This window comes from Bidens hawaiensis, unplaced genomic scaffold (assembly GCF_021521415.1).
Source record: "Bidens hawaiensis isolate Kalapana, Puna unplaced genomic scaffold, B.hawaiensis_p1.1 tig00019696_1, whole genome shotgun sequence".
NCBI lineage: Eukaryota > Viridiplantae > Streptophyta > Magnoliopsida > Asterales > Asteraceae > Bidens > Bidens hawaiensis.
Genome location: NW_027492994.1, coordinates 250,781 through 264,553, shown reverse-complemented (window position 1 = coordinate 264,553; position 13,773 = coordinate 250,781). Strand labels below are relative to the sequence as shown.

The 13,773-nt window shown below is 34.0% G+C and overlaps 2 pseudogenes across 2 annotated transcripts; one reads left to right on the top strand and one right to left on the bottom strand.

The window, feature by feature from the left end:
- Nucleotides 1-1,711: 1,711 nt before the first annotated feature.
- On the top strand, nt 1,712-3,395 carry LOC143559086 (cytochrome b-c1 complex subunit 9, mitochondrial-like; annotated as a pseudogene). Its single transcript, XR_013139871.1, has 3 exons — nt 1,712-1,884; nt 2,989-3,036; nt 3,240-3,395. The product of XR_013139871.1 is annotated as a cytochrome b-c1 complex subunit 9, mitochondrial-like (transcript).
- Nucleotides 3,396-5,151: 1,756 nt separating this feature from the next.
- LOC143559085 (transmembrane 9 superfamily member 5-like) lies at nt 5,152-10,686 on the bottom strand (annotated as a pseudogene). Its single transcript, XR_013139870.1, has 7 exons — nt 10,419-10,686; nt 9,664-9,704; nt 8,596-9,183; nt 8,380-8,511; nt 7,184-7,340; nt 6,054-6,538; nt 5,152-5,430 (listed from the first exon to the last, which is right to left on the bottom strand). The product of XR_013139870.1 is annotated as a transmembrane 9 superfamily member 5-like (transcript).
- Between the last annotated feature and the right edge of the window lie 3,087 nt (nt 10,687-13,773).

Here is a 13,773-nt window from a genome sequence, read left to right as displayed (position 1 = left end):
CAAAGATAGCGAAGGTGTTATGTGTTCAACACACCCCCTACTCACAAGTTGGAAACTGAGATTTGAAATAATGTATATGTTTCTTTTCTTAGTTATTTGAAGTCATGTGATGTTGCTCTTGGTTTTTTTTTAAACTTTGGCATGTTGAAGACATAGGCGTGTTCATATAAAAGGAAATGATGTACACCTATTAAGGTTTTATAGTATATTATGTTTTGTGCAACATTCTCTTTGTTTGGCTAACTGCAGTTTATAGTTATTGTTTGGTGACAAGTTTTTTTTTTCTTGAATTTAAATTACTATAGTTTACACTTTGTGTATCACCTCACCCGCTTGCGGCAACGCGCGGGTTGAAAATCTTGTTATTTTCATTTTGAATCTTTTTTAAAACTTAAAAATAATTTTAGTTTCACTACTACAAAGTACAATCTCTTTGTTTAGATATACATATATTGAGAGCGATGATGATACAGTTAATATTTGACTTAAACTGATTCACCCATATATATTAATCTAAACTGATGATTGTATACTAGACCACTCGTTATGGTCTAACTAGCACTACCATATGAGCTTTTTTAAAGCCTTCAACATCATGCAAAGCAACGGAGGCGCCAAAAGCCAGGAAGGTTGCTCCTGTGCTCTTTTAACACAAAAAGAAGTCGGGGAGTGAATGAGGTCCATCACATTCCACCAATCACATGCCTCACCGTCACACATTTATTTTCTAATTAAATCATAGCACGCTTGTTAAATGATTGGTTAGTTAAAACCCATTGTCTATATAGCAGTAACATGATCGAACGTTATGCTTTTTTTAGTTATAAACCTAGAGGTGCACAAACCGGTTAATTTAAAAACCGGATAGAGATCAACGGTCAAATAACCGGTTAATTGGACCGGGTACTACCTAGTTTAGAGTCAAGAAACTCCTACCCGGTATAAACCGGTGTTTGGGTATAACTGAACTGGTTAACCGGTATAAAAAAACCTTCAGGTTAAATTGGGTACTAATCGATTAGGAAATCGTATAGAAACCGATTAACCTGGTAGGATGTGCCCCTCCATATACACCTATCGCCAGATATATATATATATATATATTAAAAACCAACTTTTGACACACTCACAAAACTTACTATTCATCAAAACATTAAATATGAATCACAAATTTTTTAAATTTGATAACTAGACGGTTATTCACGTAGACTCGCCGTAGTAACGTCTAGGACTGACAACTTTAGGGTTTTACCGATCTTTTTGTTTAGTTTCAGTGGTGTCACAAATGTAATTGAAACCGATTGAATTCACATAGACTCCCCGCGTTTTGTTTTAGTTCTGATACCGTAACGAAAACCGAACGTATGCCGATTTTTTAGTTATGGTATCGTAACGAATGTGACGGAAACCAACCGGATTTGCGTAGACTCACCACCTCAACGCCCGAAATCGACAATGGTCGGTTTTACCAGCACTCGAGTTTTACCGACCGAAGCCACCTCCATTGGTCTGTCTCAATTTTTTTATATATATTTTTGTTTTATAACACATGTAACCGAAACAGATTGAGTTTGCATCGACGTACTGCTTCAACGTTTTGAGTTTTAGCACTGGTATTTATAAAATTAGAATAAGAATAACGATAAAAACATTATTCCAGATTTTTGATAATATAAATAGGCTAAAGGAAGCAACAAGAGGCATCGCCACAGCCACTTTGACCAAAGCAGAAGAATCATTTCATTTCCGTCAACGAAAACCGTCGCGATGAGTTCGGCAGCTCGTAGAACCGGCGGACTATTCGAAGGACTGTACAAAGTCATCATGCGCCGTAACTCCGTTTACGTCACCTTCGTCATCGCCGGCGCTTTCCTCGGTTAACGGGTTAGGGTTTCCGATCTATATGCCCTAATTTCATTTCATTTCATTTCTATACTGTTAGCTTATTATTAGGTCTGATTGTTTAAATATTTGTGTCTCTGATTGCTGCTAGTAATTGAATTAAGGATCTGAGTTGCTACTTTGTTCGTTGTTTTTACCTAGATCTAGATAATAATAATAATAATAATAATAATAATAATAATAATAATAATAATAATAATAATAATAATAATACTCTATTTGATCATGAGTCTCTTTTAAAAACACGAGCTCGGCCGTGTATTATTTGTTAATAAATTTAATAATATTTTTATATTTAAACCTTAAACGAGTCTAAGATCGAGTCTATGTTCGGCTCGAGCTCGGCTGTGTAGTGTGAAATTAGTACATAGAAGTTCGAAAGTGCTAAAATTTAAGAATACACAAGGCTCGAGCCCAGCTCGGGCTCGATAACTAAATGAGCTTTATTTGAGGGTCGGCTTGCTTCGATCTTTTTATTGATCGGATGTTGAGTAGCTCGCGAGTGGCTTGGCTAGTTTGCACCTTTAGTTAAAGAAGATAAATATCTGTCTTAACATGCATCTGTTAGGAATACATTTAACTATCAATTTGTGAATTTACAAAGAAAAAAATTACTGGATTACGTTCTGTTGATTTAATACTGGACGTGCAAAGTTGTATTTAAGTTTTTATTAACCTATTGAGAAACTGTATATGCAGGATCTTGAATATTTGATTTTTTTCTTAGGAAAATTATGTGGCTTGTTTAGTTTTGGGGATAACCATAAGGTTATGTAGTTTGAGATAGATAATTGTTAGGACTCTCCCGTAATTGTTGGGTTTTTTGGCCCAATAAGCTCAAACGGAAACCAAACCGTTAATAACAGTTTGGTTTTGGTTTACAGTTATCAAAAACTGTTACTAATGGTTCTGTTAAAATTTAAAAGCCATATAAACCGGACCTTTACCACCCCTTATAATCATAGTAAAGGTTCAGAAACAAACATAGTGGTATTGTTAGTTTAATTTTGAATGTAATTGCTTCTTGAAGTATTTTATAATGTTTGTTAATCTACTCATGGAGCTGTGTGGATTTACATGTTACAGGCGGTGGACTATGGAGTTCATAAACTCTGGGAGAACAACAATATTGGGGTAATGTTTACTGTTTACACTTTTGTTAAAAAGCAGACGAGCACTTTCTGAGTGTTTGGATAAAGAAAACTTATGCTTATCTGCTTATTTGATGATGAAACAAGCTGTTTTCAATAAGCATTTTTGATATTGCTTATTGAAGACCGATTATGTTAGTCAAATCTGAATGAGCGCTTGTTAACACATTGTCAATTGTTATGCAGAAGCGGTATGAGGACATTCCGGTTCTTGGACAAAGACCAACTGAAGAATGAACGGCTTGCACTAGTTGATTATCTTTTGTGATTGTTTTGTCATCTTTTCAAGATCCTAGAAGAGAGGCCATATGAATCTTTTTAATAATTATGTATTTTGGTTCATGTTATAAGATTGCCCATTATGGCACCAAATTCACTTAATGTTCAATTTTCCGAATGCTTTATAAACCTTTTGGGCCATGGATTGAACCCAAATTACAAGTTTCAAATTGGGGATGAATTGGATATTTATATTTATAGCCGGCTAAGTGTGCAAGTCAGATGAATTGGATAACTAGTAAAAGAAGCAAAGCTAAGAGTGGTTTTTAAGTTCACAATTTTTTTATTATTTTTTTGGCTTGTTTTGACAAAATTTTGGGTCAACATGATAGCTATAATTTTGAAAAACAAAAAAGTACCAAACTGACTGGTTTTAGTGACTTAATAAGACTTGTCTGAACCATTTTTTAAGTTTGTATTGAAATAATAAAAATGATTATAGGGATTCATTCTTTTGAGAACCATAGAAAATTTAGGGAAGTGTAAGAAATGCATAAAACATGCGTATCTGGTGCATTAATGATTGAATGAGATAGTGGGTAGGCGGGTATGCAAATGACTTTTGCATGATATAATAAAGCAAAAGATAGGAAATGCGTTATGCGGTTCTTACAGTTTTCAACATTTCTTACATTTCTTTGTTCTCATTTGAATGCCAATCTTTTTGAATATGGTTGGTTTTAAGTTTTAAATCGCTAGCTAAAAAGGTAAGCCATCGAAAATTGATTCGTGAACCTACCGTAACAATTTCAAATCGACTAAAATTGTTGACTTGCTTCGTTTTGAACAATTCAATCTGTTACAACATTTTAAATGACTCAATCGGTTACAACTTACGATGGTATATGTCATATGACACCACTTAACTAATATATTAATTTTAATACTTTGGGTTAAAATGTACTTCATGCATCATGACAAGAAAACCAAATAACGAAGGCAAATTGAAACAACCGTCATAGAGGACGTGGTGGGAGCTCACAAGGGTAGTGAGTAAGTGCGGGTTAGGCGAGTAGAGCTAGATGGGTGCCCCAAGTGAAACGGGAAGCAAGAGGGTTGGAAATCGAGTTATGTATCCCGGAAGATACGAGGGTGGAAAGGGGGTAGGAAGGTGAGCTAGTACACCGCCCTGTCCAAATTTGGTTAAGTTGAGTAGAATTGAGTTGAAATAGATGACACAATATTATTGGTTGACTGATGAAATTGATGTTGGTTGTAGCAGGTGTCTTGTCCACCCTAACTGAACTGAAATAATCAAATCAATTAAGAAATTGATATTTTGGTCATGTTTATTTATAACCAAGTTTCACGATTTGATTATGGTTTTAATTAGGAGTGTAAATTGCGTTGAGTTGACATATTGAATTGTTTACCCCAAACACAACCCGTATTTTTGTTTGTGTCAAACCATCAACCTTAGCCCGTACACATTTAAGACCGTGTAGTTCGAACATGATCCGTTTCTCCAAACATGTCAAACATGATAACATGTAACAATCAATTGTAAACATGTTAATCAGGTTGGTGGGTTGTGAAATTTTTTTTAAACAAGCCATAAACAGTTTGTAGGTCGACATGCTTAAATAGGCAGACCTAACACACACAAGACCTATGTCATTAAACAGGTCAGCCTGATTCGCCTGAACACCGCCCGGTTATTAAACGAGTCAAATATGACAACCAAACATGTTCAAAAATTGCGACCCCTGGTATTAGTGGTTCGGTGAAGGACATTGTGCACCAAATCCAAACCTTAACTCAGCATCTAAAGCCACATGCATATACTAATGCCTCTGAACATAATATAAATCAAATGGATCACTTTTATAAAATTTGTAGGGAAAATCAGAAAGATCACCAACTGATTACATACAAGTAATTTCATTCACTTTTGACTGCATTGTAGATATGCTGCACGAATAACCACGATGAACGGAAACTGATCGTAGCAAGCATCAGGAAGAACACATAGCAGAATAGAAAATTGTAGCAAAAGAAGAATGTTGACTGCATGAACCCATTCATGTTTGACCTTGAAAAGTAGTAAACGCAATACCCGAACATAAAGATAGCAACCGAGCCCCCACGCCATATGGATCTATCACACAAAGTCAAATAATCAAGATTTAAACATTTCAAAAAAATAATTCTTTTTGGAAGTACAAATTGTTTAAAGTCAAAAACTTTCACATGCTTTTCAAAATTACAGTGCTATTGACGATAAAAACGTTTTTTTTTTCTAAACTTTTGGGAACTCATAAGAGAGATTCAATTTTTAATTTCATACAAATTTGCTCAAGTTTTACAAAAAGATTCATGAAATGTTCAAATTTCTACCAAAATGGTCCAAGTGGACACATTTTTGGTATTAAAGTTATTCTATAATTCGTATCAATTTTGCATTTCGTCGGTACCATGTTTGACCAGAAAACTCAAAAGTTAACTCTTTAACTTCAAAAGGAGGGTGTATTACAAATTTCACAGGTTTCCTTAATTTTCAAAGTAAAGATCTACACTTTGATTTTTAAGGTCAAACATACGGAGTTTCAAATTCTGATTTATTATGAACTCTTGAATGTTTATAGAAAAAGATCGACAATGCATTGATATTTCTAAGAAAATCTTTTCTTTAAATTTATTCAATCAACACCAATATAGATTGAAAAATGAAAAGTAATCCATTTGACAAAAGAAAAGGTCAAAGTCAACTTGATAACATACCTCCACCACCACTGATGATCTTCCACCGCCAACTGTATGTAAGTCAACCCGACACTCAAAAGTGACGTAAGCACAACCAGAAGAACAAACGTCAAAAACACAATACTCGGTAAAGTCAAGACTTTATAACTCCAAACCGTTGCATACACATTATGCAATTCAAGAACAATCGCACTAAACGATAAAAGGCCCGTGATTAACATTTGACCAGGAGTCTTCCTTAACCAACTCAACATAGGAATCTCTCTCGGTGAAACCTTTGTAGCAGAAGGTGCTTGAAACTTTGACCTTAAACGGTATCCCATAATCCCACCAAACGCAAGCAGAGGAATTGCAATTATTGTGTATGCAAGAATGATCACCATTATTGTGCCGAATGGGAGTGCGGTTGTAGCCCCAATTGATATGGAAATTGTATTAAGAATACAAATTGTAATAAAAAGTGGTCCAATGAAGAGAATTCCAGATAAAAGAACACATTGTTCCTGCAAAAATTTAATATATATAGCCTGATGAAAAGTGTACAACCAAATAAGTTTTATTTACAAGCAGAAGATGCGTCTCTATCATATGTCTTACGTATCAACCTTTTTATCAAGTAAATGTTTCATAATCCTTCATCTATTTGGTTGTTTTTACATATTAGCCTCCTACAGACCCAAATTTTGACCAAGAAAAACACACATTTTGAGTGGACGTGGCAAATGGATGGGTCAAGTCAACGATATATTTTTTTCTTTTTGTGTTAAAACGGGTCAGCATACGCTGGGTTGACTGGGAACACTTCTTGGTCAAAAAAATTAAAATTTTGATCATCGATAAAGAATCTGATATAATTTTAGAAATATCATATTATTTCAGAAAAATCCGGCTTTTAATAAGAAAATAATTAGGAGGTTTTAGGAATTAAAAATACTCTGGCCGACTTTAACCCGTTTCCATTACCGCAATTTTTTTTACAGTTTGACTCGTAGACCAATTCATAGGTAAACGATCTTCATTGCCACCTCTAACCAAGATTGGTATGGCATTTTGGAAGTTGAAAATCAGTTTATTTGACCATAAAAGTCAACATCCATCAAAGGATTATAAACTTGTTATATATGTTCTAGAGTAAGAAAATTACTTACCCAACTGGTTTCGTAGAATTGGCAAAAGAAAGAAGTAGCAGTGTATCCAGCTACCGGGGCAGTAAGAATAGAAAACACCACGAGAGAAGTTGAAATAACTCCACGACCGTATGGATATAAGACCCCGAAAAAGGCCAAAACGAATAACAAGCAAAGGCTGTAGAAGACATAAATATTATCAAAAGTTAAAAGAAACAATTAGGTATATGTTACAATTGGTAATCACACACACACACACAAACAATAACAAAGATGCCAATTTTGACTCATTTGTGCATAAATGAGTTGATTTGTGCCATGTTTTATCTCCAACATGTTAAATGGGCCAAATCATCATAAAAATAGTTAAAAAGAAAACAAGTCAAATAGTCGAAGACCCCCAAAGTGTGTTTTCAATGCAAACATCAGCCAAAATTGCTTTATGCAGTAAACTTATGAATGGGTAGATTTGTTAAATTTAGACCTGTAAACAAACCAAACGTTTAGTGAACCGTTTGTAAACGGTTGAAAGTTCGTTTTTTTTAATAAATGAACGAACAAGAACATTTTGTGTTCAGTTATTTAAACGAACGAACACGACAAATGTCTCGTTCATTCATTAATGCTCATGAATGTTCGTTCGTTAATATTTGTTTGTTTACGTTCATTTAGGCTCATTAGTTGATATTTGTTTAAGTTTGCTCATGTTTTATTCGTTTAAATCTTTTAGGTCTACTATCATGAAAATAAAAGATCACGTATTACAATTTAGATTAGTTTTATTAATTTTTAGATGTTCATGAACTGTTCTTTTTAACTGTTATTGAATGAACATAAACGAACATTAGCACATTCATTTTCTTAACGAACGAACACAAACAAGAAAAAACTGCTTGTTTAAATGTTCGTGCTCGATCATTCGTTCATTAAAGTTAAATAAACGAACATTAACATGTCCCGTTTGTGTTCGTTTGGCTTGTTTACATTCCTGGTTAAATCAGCTAAAAGGGAAGCAAGTCAAATGGTCAAAAGTTACCCGTCATGTATTTTTAATGCATAAAAACCTACTAATTATTTTAATCATAAGGTTACATTCTTATAGAAATAATATAAGTTTGTATAATATTTGACATCATAAAAAAATCAAAACTTTTGACAAAGTGTTCAAGTCAACTCAACCTAGCCCGACTCATTCGAAGTTACCCGTTTTGACTTACATGGTCAATAACTGAGTCCCGGTGCCCAAAATACCGCAAAACAAAGCCATTCGTGATGGACATCTAAACACATCACCATGAACATACTTCCAACCGACTTCTTTATCTTGTTCTTCATCTCCACTAGAAAATCTAAAAATAAAAAACCAACAAAATTATAAAAACAAAAACAAATAAAAGAGTTTCAAATTCAAATTAACTTCTTTGAAAAAGTACCTTTTTAAATCATTCTTCAGGTGTCGCATAAAAAGCAATATAAGCAGTCCCAACAAAAGCACAATAATCACCACACTATTAATAAAAGAAAACCAATGAATTTGCCGTTGTGTCGGCAACAATGAAGCTTTTGAATACTTGTTCATCCTGTTATTATACTTGCTTGTAGTCGAATTCCAATTTATCGAATAAGTAAACGTTACATCAATTTCAGTTTTGTCAGTTATATCCACAGCATGATTTGGGTCACTAAACGCACGTATTTCAATAACCTGATCACCATTGTAAAAGCATCGAACTGAACATGTTTGAACAAATTATAGGTGGGTCCTGACCCGTCACCAGCCCAACTGTTATCTTCCATCTTTCCGATAAATCCCCAAAGTGGAAGATTGTCGTAATACATTTGGAAGTAATATTCAGCTTTGATAGCGGATTTAAACTTTGTTATTTCGTCTAGTTTAAGGTTCTTGTTACATAGAAGTTGGTCAACTTTGTCTTCACGGAAGTTTAATGTGTATAAGGTGTTGGTCAACCTATCTCCATTTAAAACTTCCCCTAGTGTTTCCTTCTTTGGGATCACTTTATCTGCAAAAACATTAAAGAACATGGATTAAAGATATCAATTATATTATTAATTAGGGGGTGCTAAACAGGTTGTGTTCACGGGTCCAACCTGACAAGAACCTGAAAATCTTGTTAAACATATGAACCTGTACACAGAAGATATAAATGGGTTGACACGAACACGATCCGCTTAACCAAAATTATTCATTTCACATATTAATACTTTAAATTTGCATTCTTACAACAAAATAAACAAATGTACATAAAACAATTACAGTTTAATTATTTAATCTAATGCCAATTTCTTTTTTGGGTTTTAAATTTTGGCATCAGATACCCAACACATTTAATGTATGAAATAAAACACATTTGTAATAATAATAAAGGCTTAAATGGATCAACCCGTGAACCCGTCGGGTAGACACGAACGCGAACCGTGAAATAGTTTCAATATAAAAGATTAAATGATGACCATCTATTATTATGAGCCCGGGTGCTAACCTGGTTTGCAGAATGGCAAGTCATAATATTGATATGTTTCACTGCAAAAGATAAAATGAAAACAATCTTTAAGACAAACTTACACAAACCCATATTATAACTCTTGCAGTATATTGGTATTCTAACAGATCACTACAAGTTACAAAACATCTCCAGTTATCCATAAATCATGAAATCGAAATCCAAAAAACGAAAGCTCAAAATATGAGTATGACATTAGTAATTTCCCAACAAGTTTTTTCATGCTTATATACTACACAAATATTATTTGCTTTCCAATGACATAAAAATGCAAGCTTGGTGCTATCAAAATTCATGATATTTCTAGTCTATCACTCATACAACAACAACAACCATACCCAGTAAATCCCGGAAATAGGCAAAGGTATCAGTAGGGTCTCGGGAGGGTGGGATATCCCTCGGGCTGCTTCCAGTAGGACCCCCGACTCCAAAGCATTCTAGTCTATCACTCATCATATAGTTAAATGCAAATATGCAATTATCCACAAATCTTGTCAGTTGAAATCTTAAAGCAACTAACTTGACCTTCAAAAGTCAAAATATGTAACCCCTACATAATGATCAACCAAATTCCCATATGGGTATTCTTATATTCTACAAATTTTGACCAAAAAACCAAAACCCACATCGTATTTCCACACATTTCATCAAATTAATAAAAAAATTCTTTCAAAATAAGCAAAATTAGACTACAATTAATGATTTTTCTTCTAATTAAAACACATAATACTAACCTGGGATTGTTCAATGGGCCAACAATGTTGGCAAACAAAGGTACATTATCACCTACACTGTACCGATGATCAAATGATGAAGCTTTAATTTGGGGGGGAATTAAGTTTAGGGTTATTAACAGCAGTAAAAAGTAACTAATTAGGGCTGATGTTTGGCCCATAATAGATGGCTGGATCAATAATTTGGAGGAAAATTAACAAGATTGAAATGGGTTTCAAGAAAATTTGATGGATTCGTGAAGAAATTGGGGGAAAGGGTAACTGTGATCTGCATGATTCCAAGTGGTCAACTAAGTTGGTCAAAATCTGTTGGTGATAGTCAACGGAGAATTAGAAGTTAGGTTAACTTTAGGGGTGAAAATGAGCTTAGCTCGAGCTCGAATCATTTCGAGCTCCTTTTTAAAATTTGAGTTTAGCTTGTGAGATGTTTTTTAAAGCTCGAGCTGGCTTGGTTAGACTTGTTTATTATATACTAGTAATTAAATTATGCATTTTTAGTATATAATGTGTTGAGTCTAACATTAAACGAGCTAAGCTTGGTTTGAGCTAGAATGTAGTGCCTTAAACGAGTTAAAGTTTGGCTTGAGCTTGGGTGTGGAGTGTGTAATTATGCATAGAAGCACAAAACAGTTAAAACCTAAAAAAAATCACAAGGTTCGAGCTTTGACTTGATAGCTAAACGGGCTTTATTTGAGGCTCGACTTATTTCGAGTTTTGTATTGATCCGATCTTGAATAGCTTGAGAATGACTTAGCTCATTTGCATGTCATTCGGCATATTGGCATTTGGTTTCAATTTTCTAATGCATTTTCACCAAAAGGTACAATGCAAACAATAGTAATAAACCCCCTATTTATGTGTAATATTTCATCCAGTCGTTTCTGGACCTTATCTAAAGTTGTTACAACTTACATGAGATAACTCACTTGAAATGATGCTAAGGGTATATAATCTATAGTAGCATGTATGCAGAGAGAGTAAGAGAAGAAAGGAGGTGAAAGCAGAAGTCCATTCTTCAATTGACGACACCAAATGTTAATGTTGAAGTATCGGTTGTTAAAATTCACTTTTACAAGAGTTTTGTTTTTAAGTTGTCCCCAACTTGCTAGCAAAAAGGAAGACGTGGCTTGTGAATCATCATCGAAGACTTAAAAAAATACAAGTATTGTTTGAATCATCATCCAAGACTTTTTAACAATACATGTATCGTAACAAAAATGCTATGTTATGTTAAATGAGGCGTGTCCGACAAGGCCTCTTAAATACAATTATTGAATCCATGCACGACAAATTTAACTAAACATGTTATGTGACATGCGTATTGTTTAACACAACTTGTTAGATATCTTACACTAGTTATACACATTTAGATATCTTGAAAACAGTTAGACACATTGTTAGTTGTCATTAATGTGTCGACATGTTTATAACCAAAACCTGTTTATCCCAAACACTAACTCATCTTACTTCGTGCGGTGGATGAAACAAGACTACTAGTTTAAAAATAAGAAATATATATATATATATATATTACATTTTAGGCTTTTTTTTTTCCTTCTAAAAGATCCAATAAGGCCATGTTATTGGATCAAAAGCCCAAAGTGGTAAAAAGATAAGGAAAATTCTAATTCTTTAGTAAATCAAAACTTACTTATGAACTTACTTAAAAACTAGAAGCAAAATATATACATTGGATAATGAAGAGTTCTTACTTGAAAATTTTGGTAACATATTTGTTTTGATGGGTCATATATGTTCGACGAGTCATAGTTATAGAAATTAACAAATCCATGTATGTTCTTATATCCAGTGTCTTAGGAAATTGAGTATAAGTTAAAGCTATAACAAGTCCACGAGACCATGATAGATTGACAGTACATTTGTGGGCTACAATAATTCGATAAAATTATGAATAACACAGTAACATTTGATAAATTCTGTATGTATTTGAATTAGATTTTTGAATCTTTTGTTTGAAATAAATTTGCTATAGCTTTTTTATTATTAGTGTAATTATTTTGACCGATTTTAACAGATTCGTTTTAACCGACCTGTTTCTGGATCCATCACTGTATCTATAGCAAGAAATGCAAACAAATATTCAAATCAATAAAGCACCAAACAAAATAAGCATCAAGTCCTAAAATAACTATTATTAGAACACAAGGTTTGCTTCTCAATCTTTCCTAGGCATACAACCTTAAACATCAATTCATATACTAAGGCGAAACAAAATCAATTTCTATGTCTAAAGAGTCGATTTCAATGTCCAACTCAAGCTTGTTTGCCGCCCCGACTTCTATCTTTCATACGATTTTCCTACACAAAATCCAAACAATATTTATCAGGACGAAAAAGAAACAAGCTATTTATATTAAAAGCTAAGAATTGTTAGAAACCCGTTGTTTGAGCATGCACATTCGCCTGCGTCGCCTCGCTTTAGTAGCCATCGAAGTAGCAAGTCCTGTGGTCTGGTTGATTCCACCACTAAGCATCCCCAAAGGCACCATGACTGGCACACTAGTTATAGTTGACCAATGACTTACATCTTTCTTACGATTTTCCTACATGCAATTCAAGAAATATTTATCATGACCAAAAAAGAAACAAGCTATCTATATTCGAAGCCGAGAATTGTTACAAACCCGTAGTTTAAGCATGCGCATTCGCCGACGTCGCTTCGCATTAGTAGCCATCAAACTAGCGAGTCCTATGGTATGGTTGGTTCCACTACTAGACATCCACAAAGGCACCATGACCGGCATGCTAGTGATTGTTGACCAATGAGAGCCTAAAGAAGCACCTAAAGGAAAAAAAATATTCATTATATACACAATCTTTTCGTTTTAATAACATAACATGATTACTTTATATTAATTTGAAATTTGAAATATAAATAGATCTACAATATACATATACCTGTCACATGTGATAAAAAACTGTTATTTGTATCACGTGCTATGCTGTTATGTTGTTGAACCACTTGTTGGGGTTGTGGTGGGGCTTGCACTACACCCAAACCGATCAAAAGCTCTTCGAATGTCATCTCACCAAAGTTACTTTGTTGTGAGAAAGTTCGATTGTTGATATTTGAAAAGTTGGTCACATTTTGTGGTTCTTGAACTTGTCTTTGTGTTTGGTGTGGTTGGATATCCTGAAAAATGCCATTCAAAGTTTCTAGGGAGTTATCGAGTTGTAAGCTTGTGTCTACATTTCCTAGGCTTTGAAGTTGGTTATCACCCACTTGTCTTTGTGTTTGGTCTAGTTGGATATCATGCAAAATGTCATTTAAAGTTTCTAGAGAGTTATCGAGTTGTAAATTTATGTCTGCATTTCCTAGGTCTTGAACTTGGTT